Consider the following 7,868-nt stretch of genomic DNA (forward strand, 5'->3'; position numbering starts at 1 on the left):
AAGTATTGCGTTTCATGTACGTAATTGCGAAACGTATAACCATTGTACTCACAGAATAAATAAAAAATATATTTGTTCTCAGATTGTAATCATTTCATTTACATTTCTTTGTATTCGTTCTTGCAGTCCGCAATTAATTCGAAGTAGGTGCGGTAGAAGGTAAATAAAATAAATGTATGTAAGTTTTAATGATTTTATTCTATAATATTTAATTAAAGTTCATACAGCGAAATCATGCCTTAAAGAAGGCAGGATTTTATAAAACATTTTCAATAAGAGCAAGCTGAACATCTTGAATCACCTGAAAATAATATAAGTGATCTTCTTTGTTTAATTTACCGGGAGTACGAAATCTGAAGGCGCGAGGGTAGCTACGGTTTCCATAACAACACGCGCCTGGTGGTTGTGCCCCCCACGGCCCCTCCTCCTGTACATCGCTGGTAGCCCCCGCCGCCCCGCTGCGCCCCTCGGGCTCCCTCCGCGCCCCCCGCGCGCTATCGATCCCGACGCCCCCTCGCCGCCCCGCTCCACTCCAAATCAAATTACAGGAGCGAGCACGAGCAAGCGAGCGCTGCCATGACGGGCGCGCGGCCGCCAACTCGCGCCGACGACCGAGCCCTACACTCGACTCAATCAACTTTGTATTGGCGTAATAGTATTTTAATTCTATTGGTGCGCTTTTGACTGTGGCCCCTATAATGGCTTGTTTGCAAATTGGTACCTACACGTAACAACATTGGCACCAGGTTTAATCGAACGTTTGGGAATTTTGAATCAATGCGCTGATTAATTAATAAATTTCGATGAACAAGCAAATGAGGCATTGCTGTTTCGCAGCGTTGTCCCCGTTTCGTAATCACATTCAATTGTTTAGCGAACCGTGTACGGAATAAAACGCTCATTTGCGTTTATTAAGTGCCTAGTTGTTTTATTTTGTTAATAATGCATCATTGACATTGATTGATTGTCGTTAATTAGGTACGTCTGGTGGGTATAAGTAGGTAATATTATGTGACTTATTAGGTTCTACTGTCGTCTTTGGAACTCAGTAGCCTCAAATACTGGTTAGCAGTCGAACCTTTGGCAATTCACCAACTGGTTTGGATAGTGGATTTATCACTTATAGTCAAAACTTCTCAAATCACAAGTTAGCCCAGCGGTGGGATATCATACTATCATACACATAAATAACTAAGAAAAGCGTTCCACTATACCTTTTTGATTTGTCAATTACATATGAAACAAAATGCATAGTCTGGAATAATAAAGTGACGCCAGATTGTTTGTTAGCTTTAAATAAAAACAAACGAGTCTTTTATACAAATTCTATTTCAATCGAAAGATACAAAAGCGTTGGCGAGTTCAATTGGTTCCGCTTTAGCACAACAATGAATTTGTACGCTGATATTTGAAATTCTCATTTATAACGTCTTCAAATTAAAGCGTCGTTTCGAATCGCAGCTATGTAGATACTAACAATAGCTTTGTTTAAATAGTGTCGTGATTGATCCGAAACGTGACGACAGCCGTGTGTGACAACTAAAACAAACATGCCAAACGATTTTATAGCGTTCGGCAATAAAATCGATTATCGCATTGAATCGGCAGCGCGGCCCACCACGGCAGCTCGGGGACATTATAATGAGAGAATGCCGTGATCCAAGCCGCGAGCCGAGTGAAATGCTGCAGCATTTGTCTCGCCTGAATAATAAAATAGCGATGAAAGGATATTTATCAAACAAAACATCTCTTATAGTTTATTTATTTTCAATAATTCAACGCCTTAAAAGGCTCACAATATGGTTGCTCGTCGAAATGGAAACGTTTCCGGTTGTTTTTATGAAAGGCGACGCGGCATATTGGCTAGATAGAAGAGAGTGGAACGTGTCGGTGATGGTTATTTTGTGTGTCACAGTAAATTTGTCGTTAAATGATATCTGCGTGTCGCGTGATGGTGATGAGGCGACGGTTGGACCGCTGCCAGGCTGCCGCTCGTCTCGCACCACTTCCACGAGGCATAAACATTGACGAGAAAACGTTTTTACGCCACTCCGAACGTTCCATTTCATTTATTACATTCTTCGATTGTCAAACGAAATGCTACCATCTATTAACTTTTGCTAAATAAAATATAAATTCCTTACCTACCCCAAAAAACTCTGAACATTTCAAATTGCTCTAGCAGTACACTAAATCAGAATTGTAAATGACGTTGGATTTCCGCCAATGTTACTTTGTTTCCAACTATCCGGGTATTCATAACTGCCTAATCGAAATACGGTCCGGGTATCTTTGTGAACTTTTGACGTAGTTTTCACTCGCTTTGAACGTTAATTTGTCTAACAATGAATACATTCCCGCGAGTGTGACGCGCTGGCGTTAGAAAGTTTATAGTACTTAGTTGTGGACTAATTTGGACTGAATAATTGGGCCGTAAACGTAATGAAACAGAACGGGCGGCCGTGGGAGCACGTGTTAGTAGAATTCGTGATCAGTGAAACGATATCGGGTGACCTCAGAGGGTCGCGGGGCGAGACGGCAGCGCTCCGGCCTCCTGCTCGACCGCATACACACTACACTAAGTACAAGTACATATTAACATGACTAGAGGGCGCTAATAAACGCCTACAACGCTACGCACGTACAAAGCCACTTCGTGCGGACACAAATTGCTTTTGTTCGGTATCGAACGTGCTGTGTAGGATCCTGGTGGAATTATTGGCCACTTATTGCGGCTGACGGCTGATGGACTCACAATGAGCGCCCATTCAACGATGATTACTTAAAATTTTACCTTTTCTAAGAGGCAACGCGACCGCTTCGTTGAACTCCGAAAACGTTCCGTGGGACGTCGTCAATAGAGAAATTAATAAATGGTATTGTGAGGGACTCGCCGATGTCGATAAAATGATTGAGTACATAACGGAACGTTCATGAATGGGCATCGAGTGATACATCACAGATAAATGCGATTACGGCCCCCTTTATGGCTGTGCTCTAAAATACACAATCTCAGATAAAGTTTATCCTTTGTAAAGCTTTACATCTAATCTTATTGAAATAGAAAAAGAAACAAGGTTGCGTCAAACACGCAAGCCGTTTCTTATTTTATCTTCGAGATAGACAATATTTTACTTGTTTATCTGTGTGCGGCTGTCTCATCTATTAGCTCGAGTACCAGGCGCGCATAAAACTAAACAGTACTATTTGACTTAATAACGTCGTTCCATGGCCGAGATGACGCGCGTGGGCCGTGGTTGCATCCCGTCATTCTGTTGAAAGATCGCTTTCATTCTATATTCAGACGTAATGGTCGTGAACTTTAATAAACTGTCAATAAAAACTTTATCTTGCGACGCATCTCAATAGTCGGCTATGTCGTGACTGTGAAATTTTATATGGGCTCCTTCAGTTCGCGTATAAAGCACATTAACTATAAACGAGTTAAAACGGAGTCATTATTTCATATTTCATTTTAATAGTGAAATAATAAATAGGCCGGTAGCGCGAACGTTTCCCACGCGTCAAATAATCATTGGTTATGAAAGCAAACAGCCGCATGAATTACGTGCCATAAAACTAAACATGCACTCACATAAATAAGATTAACATGAAGAGAATCTGTGATTATTCAAGTTCGGTTAGCGGCGGGAGCTGCGAGCGGGACCACCTCGCAGCCATTCACACGACCGTCTCCCATATTCCATTTCACTCAAAATGTATTCCGGCTCAGAAGCAAAAAATATTTATATTATATCAAAGGGAAGATCAAAAGTGTTCGCGAATATTATGAGCACACCGCGATCTTGGAGAGAGAGGGGGAAAACGGGATGCGAGGGATTTTTATCGAGTCCCGCATTGATGTTATGAGTTGACTTATACGATACAGCGAGCCGCGTCGGAAATATTGTAATCTTACATGAATACAGAATTCTGATATAGCCGCCTAATACGTTTTACGATAGCTCCGGCCGTAATAGCGTTGGTATTTTTATACGTTCGCGCCGAGTTTAATAAATTGTTTTGTATTATCAATGTGATGTTGATAGGTGTTGATCCGGATGTACTGTGTGATAATGATATAGTGTTTGGGAAACGTCGTTGTTAAGATAACATTTGTCGCGTTTCATGACTCATTATATTGCAGAGGTATTACAAATAATGTATTTGTAAGCTTTTTTAGCGCATAATTATCATTAAACAATTATACCGTTCCCTAAATTTAAGTGTTGGCATACGACGCCATTCATTCAGCACCACGTGTGAATTTTAACGTCAAGTTGAGTTTGGAATTTGGATATTGTTGTCCTTTATTAGAATTTATGTTTTTAAATTTATACAAATATGTATTTAAATACAAATAAACAATATAAAACTATGATAACGTGAACAAAACAGCACGCTCGTGTGAGTTATACGAAATGATCTAAAAGGGGAAATGTGTTGGTAACATCATTATTTTTTACGCGGCAATACAGAAGTAACGAGCGAGTTAACAACATGCAATGTGCACACTCGCTTATTACCACGCCAGATCAGCGAGCCGCGGGAGGGAGAGCCACCTCCCATTAACTTTGTTGCAGGTGACATTTTTTACTTTGTTATATTTTAATTTTATAACACGTTTTGTTTTTACACGTGTACATTTTAAGAGTATTTTTAATAAGTAAAAAGATAGCACAGGAGTGAATGGTATTATTCTCAAACTCTCATAATATTATTATCATCAAAGTTGTATTTGAATTATGCGTGTAAAGATTCCATTCGCGTTTACATGTCAAAATAAAATTTATTAGTTTTATCTAGGGTGGTGAGCTTGACTAAGGATTTCACAGAAAATAAATGTGTTGAGTGAAGCCCGGTATTGTGGGGAGCGAGTACGGAGGGTTGCGGCGAAAGCTGTTCTCTGTATTGTCCAAATTGTTTGGGGCGTTAATAATTCGTCACACGCCTCGCTTCATCGCTGTTATTTGGAGTAATATTTTTCAACGCTTAAGATATTTCTTTGCTAAAACAATTTTAAATGTAATTGAATGACCAGACGTCTTTTTCGCTGAATGACAGCATTGTATATTATTAAAATATGATTATGAACATGATGCTAATCGAAGTTGTCGGCTTTTGTTCATTGAATCGATTATCCCACGCGCTCGGATTATATCTTATTACTCGTTTATCGCGTTTAAGATCTTATCAAGCGCTCGTATCAGTTAATGCGTACCGAGGTAGGTACTAATGCAATTTATGAAACTAGTATAAAACCATAAAAGCTTAAGTGTTTTAAAAGGAAACTCATTACTTGCACTCTGTGTTGTAAAACACTATTCAATAACACACAGTAACAGCTAATGCGTGTTCAGTTGTATCGGTGTTTGTACAAGTTATTAACTAAGGCCAGTAACGTTATCTGCTGTGTAAATTTATGCAACAATCTCATCGAGGCAGCCGCTGGATCGAGGTGTCAGCGATAACGCGAAATTGACACCGCACCATCAATCATTCCGAAGTGAGTGGGCCGATCGAACGCATGGGTGTCGTGTTGCAGTTGTGGTTATCGGTTACAAATTGCCTTCGCTCTAGTGATTAACACATGACTTAACAAAAAACATATAAACCAACCAAAGCCAAACGCTCAAAACTATTTCAAACAGAATCGGTTTAAACAAACACGCGGTCGAAATTCGGATGACGCGAACGTACCAACTGGTAATTTAATAGCCGCAGCGAGCGCAACACAATAGCTCATAGAGTATTTCAAACACGATAAAACATTGCACAAATGTATTCAAAGCAGAAGCGATTTGTCAATACAAAATTGAGCGAAGACAAGATTATCGAGTTGGAGTGTGTGACAATGTCGAGTTTAAAAGTATGCCTATATCCATTATAGTTTCCGGTATACGTCGCGTTCCATTGTGTGTATTGTTGTGTATTTGGGCTGTGAAAGCTCGGCTTCATCCGGCGGTTATAAGGTTGGTTCTCGGAAAGCCAGATGGCGTAATGTTCCTGCCGTTCTCCAGCGCCCCGTCTCGCCGGGTTAAGATTACAATGTCAATAGACGTTTCGGCCATTGAATCCCTTACTTGGTTGGGAACGTGCGTCTTTTTTCAAACAACGTACTCTTGATTACAAGTTGTTGGCAATTTACGAGGAAAGGACACGGCTCAAACGATGTCTCATTTCCATTCACGATACCTTTATCGAACGCTTCTCAGAACACTTTTGTTTATACAATTTTCATTTATTCCGTTTTCAACATTTATTTAAACGACTCATCAATCTTTTTGTGTTTAGGTATTACACTGAGTATTTGTTGAAATTTTTCTTGGCGATAAGGCGTACATTTCCTTGTTAAAATATTCCAGTGTAAAGTTTAGTAGTTAAAGTCCTTAGCGTATTCCGGTTGGAAGGCGACTTTTGAATAATGCCTTAGTTTTTCTTATTCAGTAAGTCTTCCTATAACTCAAACAACAAAGAACCGACCGCCGCGATCCCAACAAAAGAATATGAGAAATATCTTCGCCGCTACAATCGCATCGCTACTTTGATATTATATTTCTTGCTTCTGGTCTATCACAATATTCGAAGTGAGTGCTTGAAATATTTTTGCTACTCGTTTTTCGTTTTTATTTATGTAACGGTTTCCTACAACTGTATTTAGCTCGATGGTAATTTCTCAGTCTCTAGATGTTTTGATTAAATTTCTTCCGCTTCAGATGGCTTTGTTGTCACTAACTTCTATTGTGACACAAAGCGCTCGTACTAACCAGGATAATTTACTTTAAACATTCTTCTTTTTTCGGCTTACTTTGATGTATTGTGTTGTAAAAACCTTTTTTCCTGTAAACATTAAAGGTTGAGGCAAGCTAATTTTGCATAAATTACCTCTTTGAATCAAACATTGTAACGGATAATAGCGAGGTATTTATAATATACAAAGTTCCGATGTTCTGTACCTAAATAAAAACAGCTAATAATGTAATCAATTGAAATAACATGGTTGTAAATATCTAACTTATTCCTTCGAACATAAATAACACCGTGTTTGACTCACGCTTATTTACATAAACCACCAAAGAATTTCCAGGAAAGATATCTACACGTTGCCCATCTAAATTTTGATTATTTAGAGGCAATCCATTGCAATAATTTATTCGTACCCGACGAGCGTCGTAACTCGCCATAAAATGCCTTGTAATTATCCGTTTGTTTAAAGAATGCATTACACAAATAAACTTTACGAGTTGAAACATAACTTTTTTATTATCTCACATGTTTTCTTGAACGCACGATGCACACAGCGGAAAAATTAGTTTTATCACCACCTACCGCGCGCTCACGACCGACGATCGACCACGCCGTCTCATTATGGTGTTTAATAATTTGTCCATTAAGTCCGCAGCGCGGCTGCGATCCATCATTATAACGTAGTATAAATAAATCTCGTTCAATCTGAGCCGCATAACAGCAGTAACATTTTGTTATCCCTTCATGCATAAATGTTTTTGTAATAATTTTGGGAGCCGTGTTCCTGCCACGGCTCTATTCCCCTCTGCGCGGTTCCCTCACCTCCTTTTGCCACGTTGCATAGCGTTGCTCGCAACCGTTTCGTGTTTCTCTTTCTAACTTTAGCTTTGTGAATTCGGTGCGCGCCGAGTGATGCCCATGTGATCGCGTTCGCTAGAAAACTTTATTTTTTTCTATAAAACGTTTTATATATCAATTATCATCGTTTATTTGCTCGCGTAAGTGAGTCGTAATTGCATTTATTGAGATAGACCACGATTGCCATTTGCAACTAACACAACGTGCTATTGGCTATCGGCGAGTCATGTACAAAAACACAATTCGACCGTCAGCATGAATGT

The sequence above is a fragment of the Manduca sexta genome, chromosome 16 (genome assembly GCF_014839805.1).
Source record: "Manduca sexta isolate Smith_Timp_Sample1 chromosome 16, JHU_Msex_v1.0, whole genome shotgun sequence".
Taxonomy (NCBI): domain Eukaryota; kingdom Metazoa; phylum Arthropoda; class Insecta; order Lepidoptera; family Sphingidae; genus Manduca; species Manduca sexta.